Genomic DNA, 14527 nt, shown 5'->3' on the forward strand with positions numbered 1-14527 from the left:
TCCAGCTTGTTTTCCCTGCAGTCATATTTTGCTTCTTAGGATTGTTTTAGTCTCTGTATCTTTTTGGACAGCACCGAGCCTGACGACAAGGACACGAGAGTCTTTCCCTGCCGTAGGGAGAGAACCAGGAAAACAGTTAAAAAAAGAACAGGGTAGTTTGAAATTCATACTTCCAGTGAGAAGCAGCGCCTAACAAACAGAACAAAAGCAAACAAAGCACGATAGCTCCCTGGGGACAGAAGACTTATAAACCCTCCAGGATTTACGACCAACCCCTTCAGGACAGCAGCCAAGTGTCCCATGAGGTGGTGCTGCACCAAAGAACGATCTGACAGGTTCCAAAGAGTCAAATGCACAATATTTTGCAAAGCCGTAAAATCTTGCAAAATAACAAAAATACGATAGATATAAACTACAGGGCAAGAGTACAAGTGTTCGCTTTAAGAGCTGGAACCATCCAGGTGAGCACCTGATAACTGGATCCTCACCAGAGTTTGAACCCTTCGGTACACAGAAGGGTTTTCCCCAGAAATTTCACAGACTGAGTTTTGATAGAAGCACACTTGCCAGATCCTCAGAAGCATCACCCATTCTCCAGGTGTCTGCAGAGAACTGCAAATGGCTCTCACGTAGTTTGAGCTGGTTCTCCAAGGTCTCAGGGTGAGTTTCACCAGATGCAACCAAATCGGGCGACTCCCAGTGGGACAGAAGGAACCCAAAGTTTGGGTAAGCAGAGCTGCAGCAAATACTGAGGAAACAAACATAACAGCGTAAAAAAATAATAAACCATCCATTTTTTTTCTCTTGCTTTTGTTTTTTTCTTATTCAGATCAGCATAGCAACTAAAGAGAAGGTGAAAAACTCACCATTACTGAACATTTCATCATCTGTAAGCCGAGCATCCTTAGCACAGAGGACTCCAAAGTTAAAATTCACCGATCCCTGGGAAATAAAACCAAATATTGTATGATAAACAGTCAAACAGCAGACATAAAAATTTGTTTCCTCTAAGGACTTTCAGGTATGTATCTATCTTTGCATACATCCTACACATTAGAACATACACTTTATACCATCACCTGATACATAATATTTTACCTTTAAATTCTGATAGTATAGCATGAATTTTTAACTTAAATTGGTGATCTATTATTATTAAGTTGGTACTGAAAGTTATTTCTGCTGTCACGTTCAAAAAAACATTTTTTTTTTTTTTTACTGTAATGAGGAATCGATTTCAAAGTCATCACAAGCCCATCAAAATACAAAGCTGTATTCACTGGACGGGTCTGTGAGCTAGAAGTAGTTAGGCTTGTACTTCCCTCTTGTTCTTCCAGAACCGATAAATCCTGTCAACAAAACCAGGATCTTTAGCCCACTGCTGTGAAAGATTCTACAAGGATGATGGTTGGATTTGTGTTTACAAGTTTTGATTTGAAATGGCCAGTTCAATGGATAAAGACAGTTTCAGTAGTATTACGTTACTATTATTATTATTATTTCTATTATTATTTTTACTATTACTACTACTATTATTATCACCTGCTACTGGAAGAAACAAACCAGTCGTACCTATACTTAATTACTTTTATTTCCAGAAAATAATAAAGAAAAAGAACCAAACCAAAAAAAGTCACTTCCTACCTTTTATATCAAGGGATGAAAAACTTCTCTTGGGCTCTTCTCCAATTTATCAAGACTCATAGCACTGAAAGGCAAACAAAACAGTGCTTTATAGAAGGGCAAGTGCACATTTCAAGGCTGAACCACCAACCGATTGCAGTGACAGCAGTTACAACATGAATCGTTCTGAGAGCCTCTGTTAAATGCAATGTTCTGTGGAACTGCCATTTCTTTCCCAAAATACTAACTTCCAACACTTCCTAAACGTATTTTGTATTTTAAAACAACAGAAGTTAGTGAGACACTGTGTGGAGGTCAGGTTTAAATTTATTTCCTTCTAAAGCACAGAGCTCTGTTCCATCACCCTTCACTTCGGCTCTGCACTGAATCACGGTGAGCATTTGAGGAGTGCTCAATAACCAATTCTATTTCTCTCTTTTTCTAGTTCTCTCTATTCCTAAATAACTAAAGACAAGTCCAATGAAAAATGACAAGTTCAGCATCAAAGTCACACTTTTTCCCTTTGTCTGGTCAAGAACAGGCTCTAAATCCACTTAGTGCTGCCTGCAACGATTAAGACGTGCAAAACCATTTTTACATGTTTTATAGGTTTATCATAAAAGCCACGGAACGCAAGCTCTGAATTACAGGAAAAGGTACACAGTCAAATATCTAAAGGGATCACTTATTTGTAAATGCATACCTTGACAGAGATCGCACTGAGAACGTTTCTGTGGGACTCTAAGGGAGACATATTTTCTGAGTACCCTGTAAACAAGAAAAGCTAGGATATATTACAGGACATACCCACTTTTTCTATAGGCAAATAGGATTTTTAATAAAAACAACTCAGTTGAAAAAGAAAGAAGAAAACCAAGGTCATTTTACTCAGCTATATTTACTCCCGATTTAGGGAAAAAAAAAAGTCACGGGTGCTGCAAAGAAAAAAAAAGTGAACCATAAACGCCTACAGTACAATTTTAAAACAAGTGCTTGGATAAAAGAATCTCATGGAACGTGAAGTAGAAAAAAAGTGAAACCACTATCAGACCTGCCTATTTTCTCACCTTTGTACAAGAAAATCCTAAAAGCACTATAAAGTCACTGCCTAAAACCGGTCATGGGATGTAACCAAGAACAATTTAGGCATTTGCTAATCTAGACAGAAAGCTTTTCTGGATGCTAGTGTCAAATCACAAGTTTTGTCTTTCAGAAGCCCGACAATGCTGGAAAGCACTTTCCCTGGGGCTCGGGAGGGCAGGGGCAGAAGGGGATGAGTTTGCAGATCGCACCTGTGCCATCGGAAGGATACAGCCCGCCTGCTCCCTGCGCTGGGCATTCTCCCGGCCATCTCTGGCTTTACCGCTCAGCGCCGCTCCATCCGTTTGCATGGCAGAAAGAGCCTCGAGCACTAGCGCAGGCAGCAGCCCAGTCATTCCGGCGATATCGCAGCGCTCTCTGCTCGCAACGCCCAACACGCGGCGGAGCCGCCTCCGCCCGCAGCACCGGCAGCAGCCCGAGGGAGACGGCTGCAGCTCGGGGGCTGCTGCGCCTCCGCCAGCCTGAGGGCAGCCGCCCCACCGGGACCGCGGGAGCGCCCGGCGCCGCTCGCCCGGGGCGGCTCCTGCAGCTCCCGGCCCGCGGCAGCAAAGCACCGCCTCGCCCTCCGCCATCGCTACCGCTGAGTAAGGCCGAAGAACCGGGCCGACGCTCCTTCCGCGCTGCTCAGCTCCGTGCGGGCGGCCAGACGGAGGCTTCGCCCCTCCGGCGTCGCAGCCGCAGCGCCGTCCCGCGCGAGACTGGGCCCGGGAGCTGCCCGCGCACAGCCCCGCGCGGCCGCCTGGCACGCCAGCCACTCCGGTGCCGCACCAGCCGTTGCGTCACACGCCTCGCCGGCAGCACGGCCTGCCGGGAGTTGTAGTCTCGGGCTGACAGCCACTGCTCCGTCCTCCGCCACCGGGAGCTGCAGTCCCTCCCGGGCATCAAACGGGTCCTTCGCCCCTGGGCGGGGAAGGACCTGAGGCAGCAACGCTCCTCCCGAATGCCCTCTTTTTCGCTCCAACTCTTTTTTCTTTTTTCACTCTGCTTTTCACCCCTTCCCTTCCCTTCCCTCTGGTGCTCCTGATTCCTTTCCTTTCCTTCCCTTTTCCTTTCCTTTTCTTCTGTTTCTGATCTTGGTTTTCCTTTCTAGCTTAAGAATAAAAAAGCAGCAGTAGAAACTTTCAGGCTACCTGGGAGTAAAAAAAACCTGCAAAACGAAAATGATGTAAAGAAAACTATTTACTCCCTGGGAGCCTGAAATTTTCTACTGCTGCACATGACATAGAGCTTTTATTTCTTCTTATAGATAGTTGATATTTTATACTTACTTTATACAGCGCCCCCTGCCGTGTGCCCCGGAGACCTGCAGGGAGAGCGCTGCGGCGTCCTTCGGTTCTGTTTCAAGAAACTCGGCTCAATTCGGCTTGCTTCGGCTCTTGGTCTAAACTCGTTTCAGTTCGGCTCTACGGCCGAACTCGGCACGGTTGGACGAAACTCGGTCACATTCGGCGCATTGTCTAAATGCGGCCAGTGTCGGCTACCCTCGGCTATCGATTCCAGTCGGCTATCCTCGGCTCTTAGTGTAAACTCGGCTGTTTTCGGCTACACTCGGCTCTTCGGCTCAAGTCGGCTCTCTTCGGCCACACTCGGCTCTTCGGCTCAAGTCGCCTCTGTTCGGCTCAAGTCGGCTCTTTTCGGCAACACTCGGCTCTTCGGAACAATTCGGCCCCGCGCGAAATATACCTATTTTTACATTGGAAGTATACATTTCTCTTAGGATTTTTACTTCTCTAACACTTGCAGGATTCAAAATAAAACCCCTGCGTCCACCCATACATGCCAAATACAAACCCCTTTCATTTCAACTGTATTTCATTTTTTTTTTTAATAATATTTTTCAAATTTAGATCCACATTTATATTTAAATTCTATACTGATGTGTGTTCGATTTTGCATTTCTATTTTCCCATTTATTTATAAATTTATATTCTCTGTTACAACTCTTCCTATTACTTCTATTTTTTTTTCGTATTTTTATTCAGATCTTTATATATTTATTATATCTTTCTGTGTGAGGATTTTTACTTCTGTAGCACTTCCATTATTTAAAATAAAACCCCTGCCTCCACCCACGTTAAAGCCAAAAAGAAAACCCTTTCTTCTCAACTGTATTTCAATATTTTTTAAAATTCTATTTTTCAGGTCCATATTCACATTTACATTTAAAATGTATACTTACGTATGCTGTTATTTGTATTCTCCATTACATCTCTTCCTATTATCTCTATTTACTTATATTTTGTGTTTATATATATATTTATATCTTGATTGTATATCTCAATATTGAGAAATATATACCAATAATATCTACATTCAAATCATTTAAAATAAAAACCCTGCCTCTAACCCAATAGGAATAAAAAAAAACCCCAACCCTTTCTTTCAAACAATATTTAAATAGGTTTTATCCTTATGTCTGATTTTTATATTCCTATTTGCATTTATAATGTACATTAATGTATATTGCTTACTTATACATTTATCTTTATCAATCTCAATTTGTACATAAATTTATATTCTATATTACATCTGATGCGAGCAGTTATATATTTTTATACATATTTTTATACATTGACTATATATTTCTGCGTCAAGATTTTTACTTCTGTAACACTTATTTAAAATAAAACCCCTGCCTCTACTTAAATAAAAGCCAAAAAATTCCCTTTCTTTTAAACTATACTTACCTATTTTTATATTTATATTCCCATTTATAATTTATATTGCCGTATCATGTTATTTATATTCTATACTACAACTCTTCATATTACTTACCTATATTTATAGTTCAATTTGTAGTCATAGTTTAGCAATCTCCCTTTATATATTTATTATCTATTTCTATCTTAAGATTCACATTTCTATAACACTTCTATTATTTAAAATAAAACTCCTGCCTCTAACCAAATCAAAACCAAGGACACTTCTTTATTTCAACCACATTTAAAATTTAACAAGTAACTTTATCTTTCAAAATTATAATCATATTTAGATTGATAATTTTTATTCATTATATTCATAGATATTATATATATCTTAGGGAGAATGCCCTCTAATATAAGCATAGATAGAAAATTTCTGTATTGTATATTTCTTTTACTTGGATTTATTTAATATCAATATTTATAGATATTTGTATTTCCCTATATATTTGTATCTGAATTTTTATTTTTTTCTATTTATATGATTTATTAATAAAAACAGGTCTACAACCTAATAAAACCCCCAATTTAACTATATTTAAGTATTTTTATATTTACAATCTATATTTATATATCTTTGTGCATATATATAATAGACTATCATTTATCCATATGATATCTTGCAATTCTATACCATGAATTATAGTTTTATATATGTATCTGTTCTCTATATTTATGTTTACCACTCTAATGTTATATTTCTTTTTAAATGTATATTTATTTCTATTTCCATCTCTATATTAAACCATATGAATTCATTAACCCGACACATCAGAGCCACAACAATACCGTACCTTTGTCAGCACCGGCACGCAGCACACGCTCATCCCATCGCAGCACATCAAAACAAAACCTATTTTTATTACTAACGGAACAAACATCCCACAACACTGAACCCTCATAAACACTCAAATAAACCTAACCCAAAATAAATTTTAAATCCCACTTCAACTAGCCCAAAACCTGCGCACATGCTCATCATAAACGTCCTCCTAAACCAGTATCTCAAAAACCCCAAAAACCTCAAATACACCTTGAAAATGACACAACTGCTAAGAAAAACAAACACCCACTAAAAATTAAATCAAACCAACTCACTAGACTCAAAACTAAACAGTACTAAAAGAAGCCCCCAAAGCTCTACCTTTATGCTAATGCACAAATAAAAAACAATAATCTATAAAACTTAATTTAAAATTAAAAGAAAACTAATTCAAAGCATAAAAATAAAAAATCTAAACTGTTAAAATACTAAAAAATATCTCTACCCAAATTAAAAAACATATTGCCTACAAAAACCCACCACGTGAATACCCCTGTCACCAAAAATAAAACTAAAAAAACCTATCGAACCAGAAAGAAAACGGAACTTAGGAAAACCAAAACCATAACGTTCAAGTACTCACACCACATCCCTTACCGGACAGCAACTATAAACAACATCAAACCATACAATCAATTCTAAAAACCACCTTAAAACCACTACGTTGAAAAACCTGTCAAAAATTAAACACTGCATTTAACCAAAGCCATCGAATAAATTCACACCCACAAACTCCGGCAGCCCAGCTGGCCCAACCAAAGCTGTATGTTTATGCATACAGTAAACAAAGCCAAAACCCCAGTAATACCTATCACAAGTCTATGAAAGAAACCTATTGAAATCAATCCTGTCTCAAATACAAACCAACCCATCCAGAAAGTTAGTTCACTCAAAAAACAACTTACACTGAGTTAATCATACCAAGAAATTAAACAACACACCATATACCACCAATGAATATAATAGTCAGGTAAAGAAAAACTACTTTTTTTTTTCTTTTTTTTATTTAAACTAACTTCTTTTATTAGCTAGAACAAAAGATTTTGCCAGGCCTGTAACAACAACAACAACTTCTTTTTCTTCTTCACCTTCTGAAATGTCCCTTCTCACTCCCAAATTCCTTTCAACTCCTGAGTTTACATCCAAGCAAAAAGCAAAATTCGTGCGCTCGCGCGTTCGATGCTCCTGTCAGATTCTCTGCTTCCCTCCACATCTTCTTACGCTTTCAGCCTTCACGCCGTCCTGCCGTGATGAGTCTGACAGAAGAATTGGCACATGTTTACAGAGCATTTCCCTCCCTCCCTCCCTCCGGTTTCCTCAGCACATTTCAATCCATCCCAAGCCTGCAACGATGCACGCTCACCCCAAGGCTCACAGCAAGCATGCAGCAGCTCAGGCTTACTGGGCTCCAGGGCTCTGTGCCTTAGACAGCCGAGGAAACTTCTGATGAGCCTCCGTTCCAATAAACTGGGATGCAAACTCACCTCCATCTCAGAGCCTCAGTGACCTCGGCCAGCCCCTTCCTCACTTCCCTGGGTCACAATCACTTCCAGGCAGAAGGATGCCAAGCAGGCTTTTGTCTTTTCTCTTAAGTGCCAACAGGTAAAATATGTAGGCTTTGACATAACTGATTACCCTCTCTTTGCACTCTCCCAAGGACAGTTTTAAAGAAAAGATAGAAGAAGATTGCTGCTAAATCCATATGGGATAAGGAGGAAAGCAGCAAGGATCCCAGGCCAGCAGCGTGCCCAGGCAGCGTCACGTCCCTGCCACCCTGTGACAAGGCACACAGCTGCAAAGCCCCAAAGCCTGCAGGCCCTGGAGCTGCCACACGGATGGACCCGGTTCCCTTCCCGGGTGCCCAGAGGGAAACCTGAGGGCAGGTGTCCACCCCGAGGCTGCACCCAGAGCCCCGGGCAGGGATGGAGTCGCTGACTGCCCTCTGGGGACGAGACCCTCCCTGCAGGCGACACTGCCTTGTCCTCTCCCTCCCCGTGGGACAGGGACCTCCAGGCTCTATCACCAGCCTCCTTCCGTCAGCATCCAGGTGCTGTGTTAGAGCCACAGGGGTCGAGGCTTTCCAGAACCATAGCGTCCTTTAGGCTGCAAAAGCCTTCTAAGGTCATCGAGCCCGGCTGCTGCCCCAGCACTGCCAAGCCCCCACCCCAATCAGGTCCCGAAACACCACATCTTGACATGCTTTAAATGTCTCCAGCAATGGGGACTGCCCTGGGCAGCCTGCTCCTATGCCTGACCACCCTTTCAGTGAAGAAATTGGTCCTCAAAGCCAATCTAAGCCTTCCCTGCTGCAACTTGAGGCCATTTCCTTTTGTCACCTCACTTCTTACTGGGGAGATCTCGGTACTTAAACCTTACCTGCTCCTTCCCTAGCAGGTCTCTGGCTTGGCTCGATGAGAGGAGAAACACTCCCACCACAGGAATGGCAGCTCAGCAGCTCCCACACCAAGGCAGGCTGCAGGCAGGGAGCAGCTGTCCTCACCACAGCTCTCGCGTCAGCTCTCAGAGATTGGCTCTGCTCTTCCTCCCGGGCAGATCTCTGCTCAGTGCTTCAGAACTGGCTGTCTGGAGGAAGGGGAAAAAACAGGTTAGCCAAGAATTTTATCCCGACTTATCTGATGTCTTTGCCCGCTTTGCCTCCTCCTGACTTCCTCCTGCTAAGAAAACAGCTGCCTTTGGACTTCTAGGGGGAACTTTCACGTAATGCTTATAGAAAAGGAACTACAGAAAAGTGCCTCCTTTTTAAAGACTCAGCCAAGCAGACAGGTAACTGCAGCTTCTCCATCCCCACTGCCTGCAGAGCTGGCAGGCACCAGGCCAGCTCTGCTCCTGCTTCAAGCTGCTCCCAACTCTGCCAGAAGAACTGAAGGCTGCTCTGGCGTTCCATTGCTCCGCTTCTCCCAAAAAGGATCCGTCAGCGCCGATATCCCTCCACGGGAAGGGCTCTTCTGTCTCACACGCTCGGTGACACGAGACTACGCGAAGCTGCAGCAGCCTCTGCTCCACGTGGGAAGGGCTTTCTTCCTCCTCTGGCACCTGGCTGGCACAGCTTGCTCACAGATGCTGGGGCTGCCCCATCCCTGGAAGTGTTCCAGGCCCATTGGTGCTCTGGCATCAGGCTCAGAGCAACCTGCTCTATGGAACCACGTCCCTGCCCACGGCAGCAGGCTTGGAATGAGGTGATCTTTAGAGCCCCTTCCAACCTGAATTATTCCATGATTCTATCAACTCAAAACACTAGGGGAATACATCTCTAAAGGTCACTAAATACATGAAAGAATCTCTCCATCAGCAAATTTTTGAATGAAAAGTATATCTACAAGCAGGGAGAAATATTCTTGCTACCTGCTCTTGCTACCTTTCAGGCCTAATTTTAGCTATCACTTCAAGTTTTAAAATATTTTCTTTTGAAATTATAGGCAGTGTTCAAATTTTAGCATTTTTACACTATTGCAGAAGCAAAAATTGCTGACAATCAGGCCGTGTCATTCTTTATGGAGCAGAGCCATCGTGACAGAATTTCTGGGACAGAAATTTTACAGAATGTCACTCCACAGAGAGCACCAAATTCCATATCAGGTGGCACTTCTGCTCCTCCACATCAGAAATCTAAACTAGGACAAGTGAAGTTTTGACTTGGCACTGGTGCCACCTTGGGTCTGGGAACCACCCTGCATACCAAAGAATTTCAGGAGCCAGCCGGCCACCCCCAGCCACAGCCCCCCCCCCCCCCCACAAACCACGGCCCTTTTCCCTGGCAAACAAAACTCACCTGCCCCGCTTCTGGATGGCACACTGCAGGAGCCACGAGGCGCTGTCACGTCAGCCCGACTTGGCACTGGGGCCAGCTTGGGTCTGGGAACCATCCTGCCTATCGTGGAATTTCAGGAGCCACCAGGCCACTCCCGGCTACTGGCTAACCTCATGCGGCTCTTTGTCCTAACGCGGCTAATGTCAGCTACACTAGGCTATCCTGGTCTCTTAAGCTAAACTCGGTTATTTTCGGCCACACTCGGATCTTCGGAACACTTCAGCCCGGCTCGGCTCGCTGAGGGCGGGAGAGCGGGCATGAGAGGACCCCGGCGCAGACAGGCCAGGTTAACCCAGATGCCTGTCACAAACCCGCAGAAATATGCCCGCCCGCGGCGACGCTGAGCCCACAGCATGTATCGGATACGCTTCAAACGCCGCAGAAAAATCCGTCGGGGCCGCCATGACGTCGGTGTTCCATGCAGGCAGTTCACTTACACCCACCGGGGTCCTCCACTTCCCCGCCATCTCGAGAAGGTCAACGAAAAGTCCGAGACACCCGCGACACGCCACTCCCAGCATGGCGGCCTCTCGGCTGCCTGCCGGCGCACGGCTGCAGTACCGCGCTCTGCCCACAAGGAGGCAGCACTGCCGCCCGCCCCAGACGGGGGCGCAGCGCGCCTCGGGGCTGCGGGCAGCGACCGCGGCAAAAAAGAACAGGGGCGACCCCAGACAAAAACTGCTCTGAAATAAATGCCAAAAACCTGCCTCTTATCCGACGTGACCAAAACAAGCTCCGTTCTTTTAAATGATATTTAAATAAAGTTGATATTTCTATTTTTCGTATTTATATTCAAGTGCATATTTATAGTGGACATGGATGCAGTATGTAATTTGTACAGTATATTATGTCTATTCCTTATACTGTATTACGTCTATTCCTACTAATAATATTTATTTATCTTTTGTGTTTTTATAAATATTTTTATGTATTGATTCTATATTTATATTTTTGAAATTCTATTTCTAGAACACGTTTATTATTTAAAATTAAAATCCCTTTCTAACTCAATAAATACAAAAAACCCTTCTTTTAAACTATATTGAAATATTTTTATATTTATAGTTTGTATGACTATATTCAAATTTATATTTATAGTTTATATTGATGCATTATATTCATAACTACATATAATATGCATCTTAGTCAAAAATATACGGGAATTATTTTTTAAATTATGTACCATATATGCTGCTACCCCTTATTTTTTCTTATATTTCTAATTTTTATATAAATCTTTAATGCGCTTATGATGTATTTCTATACTTAGATTTCTACCTTTATATTATTTGTATTTGTAATTTTTACACTAAAAGCCCTGCTTTGGCAAAGAAAAAACAAAACCATCCATTATTTTAAACTACCTTAATTTTTTTTATATTTATATTTATCATAATATACAACAAATGATAGATATACCACATCCGTGTACTATATTTATATCTACTTTATATCCATCTCCTAAAATATATTTTAATAAGATATATACAGTATTACTTGCATTATATATTGTATCAATTTATGTTCTTGTATATTTACAATTTATTACTAATTTTTTATATATCTGCATATAGTTGAAATACATTTCTATATTTGTATTTTTGTTTGGGTTGTATTTCCATTTATATTCTCTATTCATATATCTGTATACATACACAATACTCTATTAAAAAATAGAATAGCTAATTGTAACATATAATGACTTATGTTCCATGTTAAATTTTAAAAATTGACCGAATATATAAAAATAACGTTGGCTCATTCCCATTTCTACACATCTATTTCTTTTGTTTCAATATAGTGAGAGTTATAATTGTATATTTAAAATCCAATTCCTAAATGAAATGACAGAACAAACAGCATCAAATTCCCACCAATATCTTCCAAAAACATCGAGACACCTCCAACAGCCAAACAAGTGTCAGAGAAAAAACAAAGAACACTCTTGTCAATAACAATTCTCATCACGACCGAAAAATGGAACCAAAAGAAAAGAAAACCCTACAGAAACACACACAGCAAATTACAAAAGGTACTAAAAAAAAAGTCAAACCAATCTTCTAAACTCCAGACAGTGCCACTCACCCTGAACGTTACTAAAAAAAAAAAAAAACCGGACAAAATTCTACCTCTACGCTAACTCAAAGAATAAACAATCCTCTGTAAAAATAACTTTAAAAACTGAACTAATTAACAAAATGGAAAACATCTCAACCGCTAAAAACTAAGAAATTAACTACCCTAGTAAAAAAAATACTTTAAAAACCCACCATATAAATACCCATGTTCCCAAAAAAACCCCTGATAAACCATACTCAAATACATTAAAAGACAACAACAACAACAAAAAAGAAAATGAAGAAACCAACAACAAGAATAATCCCAAAAACCAAATGAACTTAAATCTGCAACAAAAATATTATTCCCAACTGAATAAACCCATAGTGCCTCAAGCTATCAAAATAAAAATAACGCCTAGAAACGAACACAAAGACTAAAGACAAACGTAACCATAAACAATGTCTCCCAAATTACCCGCAACCATAAAACATACACTACAATCAAACCAACCAAATAAATAAAAGCCCTGGAAGACGATAAACACACATGCAATTCTCGAGATTAAAAACCCGCTGCTATGAACGACACGACGCTACCTCAAAAGCCCACCGAAACAAACACTACCCGCTCACGCCAATAAAAGCCACCTCAACAGAATTAAAATCCGAACCGCTGCTCCGCGCTACGACCCGTAAAAACCATTGCGCGCCTTTCTAAACATAATACCCCGGCAAAAAAAATCATATCCGACTACAAAACCCAATCCGAAACGAACCTTTATCATCCCCACCGGCACCAAGAACCGCAGCACTCAGGAAGAACCCCGTAGCCCTTAGCGTACCCCCGCTGCAAACCGAACACAGCGATGCAATCAATGCCGAAAAAGCGCCTCCGAACCGCGGCACCGCCCCAGCACCGCGAGCAGCCGAAGCCCGCGCTCGCTGCCGGCCCCGGACGGAGCGCGGCTCCCGCCAGGAGACCGGCTCCTCCGGCGGCTCCTCCGGCAGGCGGGGCCGGCGCCGGCCCGGAGAGCCGCGCCCGCTGCCCCTGCCCGGCGGGGCCGGCACCGGGCCCGGGGGTGGCGGCGGCGCCCGAGCCCCGCGCCCGGAGCGGACGGAGCGGCCGGCACCGCCCGGGCCGCCGCAGCAGCGCCCGCGCCGCCTCTGCCGCCCTTGGCCGGCCCGGCGCGGCTCCCTCGGCTCGCACCGGCGCGGCTCCGCCACCGCCGCCCTTGGCCGGCCCGGCCGCGCCAAATCCCCCGTGCGCCCCGGCAGCTGCCCGGGCCGTGCCAGCGCCGCTCCCGAGCGGCAACGTTCCGGCCCGGGCCGCGGCCACCACAAGCGCCCTCCCATGCAGCGGCACGGCCCCATTGCAGCCCTGCAAACGCTGCCACAGCTGCAGCTTCCCGCAACCGAACCCCGAAACTGACGCCGCAGGCGGGGCTCGCCTCCCTTCAACAAGGGCAAAGAAGTGTCCTCTCCCCTTCACGTTCGTCCCCTACGAGAGCACAAAAGAAGGGGCGCTCCTCAAATGAAAGCCTTCGACTGATGGCAAAGGGCCATTTCCACCTCCATTCAAAGCCTTGAAAAGGAGGGACACCACGGCTGCCCCCTCCATTTCAACCCTAGGGTGATGAAAATGGGGTGGCTGCCTTCAAACCAAACCCATAACACCACAAGAATACTTTTCCCATTCCCCTTCAAATAGAACGCAGGGATTCCCTGTCACCCCCGGGATACCCCGAACAGCCTGGAAAAGGCAGCTTTTCCTGCAATCAACGCCCTTAAAACCACAAGTGAAGAGGGATCCCCTCAGTTCAAACGCAGACAATAAAAGAAGAGGAGCTGCTTCCTTCTCCTTAATCCCTTTCGTCCTCATAAGCTCCATTTCTGCTCCTGGGGAAGCAGGGAGGGACTGGCAAGATGAAATTGCAAAGGGGAAGGACAAAATTCCCCGCTCCAAACCCACACGGGCTCACCTGTTCGGCTGCTGCTCCCCGGCACAAAGATTCGTCCCTCGGCACAAACCCCTCCACTCAGCAGCTCCATGCAAAAATGTACAGAGGCAAACTCTCCCCCCGTTAAAACCGCCTCGCCCCGGCAGGAGCCACCCCCTCATCATCCTCACAGCTCACACCTGGGCTGCTCCGAGCCCTCATCATCCTCACACTCACACCTGGGCTGCTCCGAGCCCTCATCATCCTCACACTCACACCTGGGCTGCTCCGAGCCCCCATCATCTATTTGTCATATTTATATTCGCTTTTAGATTTAGAATTTATATTACTGTATAATATTTATTATATTGTATATTACATCTCTTCATGTTACTTACATAGATTTCTATTTCTATTTCTTTTTAAATTCATAGTTTAGTATTACAACTTTA

General features: G+C 43.7%; 1 long non-coding RNA gene across 3 annotated transcripts in view; it reads right to left on the reverse strand.

Moving 5' to 3' along the window:
* Window positions 1-332: 332 nt before the first annotated feature.
* LOC141729314 (uncharacterized) overlaps window positions 333-14527 on the reverse strand; it is a 78610-nt gene continuing 64415 nt past the window's right edge. For 2 of the 3 annotated variants that reach the window (XR_012580664.1, XR_012580666.1), the window contains 7 exons: window positions 8626-8832; window positions 6221-7505; window positions 3993-4407; window positions 2327-2391; window positions 1645-1708; window positions 867-942; window positions 333-748 (listed from right to left, as the gene is read on the reverse strand). This is a non-coding gene — a long non-coding RNA (uncharacterized LOC141729314). Of the gene's footprint in view, window positions 749-866; window positions 943-1644; window positions 1709-2326; window positions 2392-3992; window positions 4408-6220; window positions 7506-8625; window positions 8833-10039; window positions 13441-14527 lie in introns of those variants that run through there. The other variant, XR_012580665.1, reaches the window with a different exon arrangement.

This window comes from Zonotrichia albicollis, chromosome 6 (genome assembly GCF_047830755.1).
Source record: "Zonotrichia albicollis isolate bZonAlb1 chromosome 6, bZonAlb1.hap1, whole genome shotgun sequence".
NCBI classification, from domain to species: domain Eukaryota; kingdom Metazoa; phylum Chordata; class Aves; order Passeriformes; family Passerellidae; genus Zonotrichia; species Zonotrichia albicollis.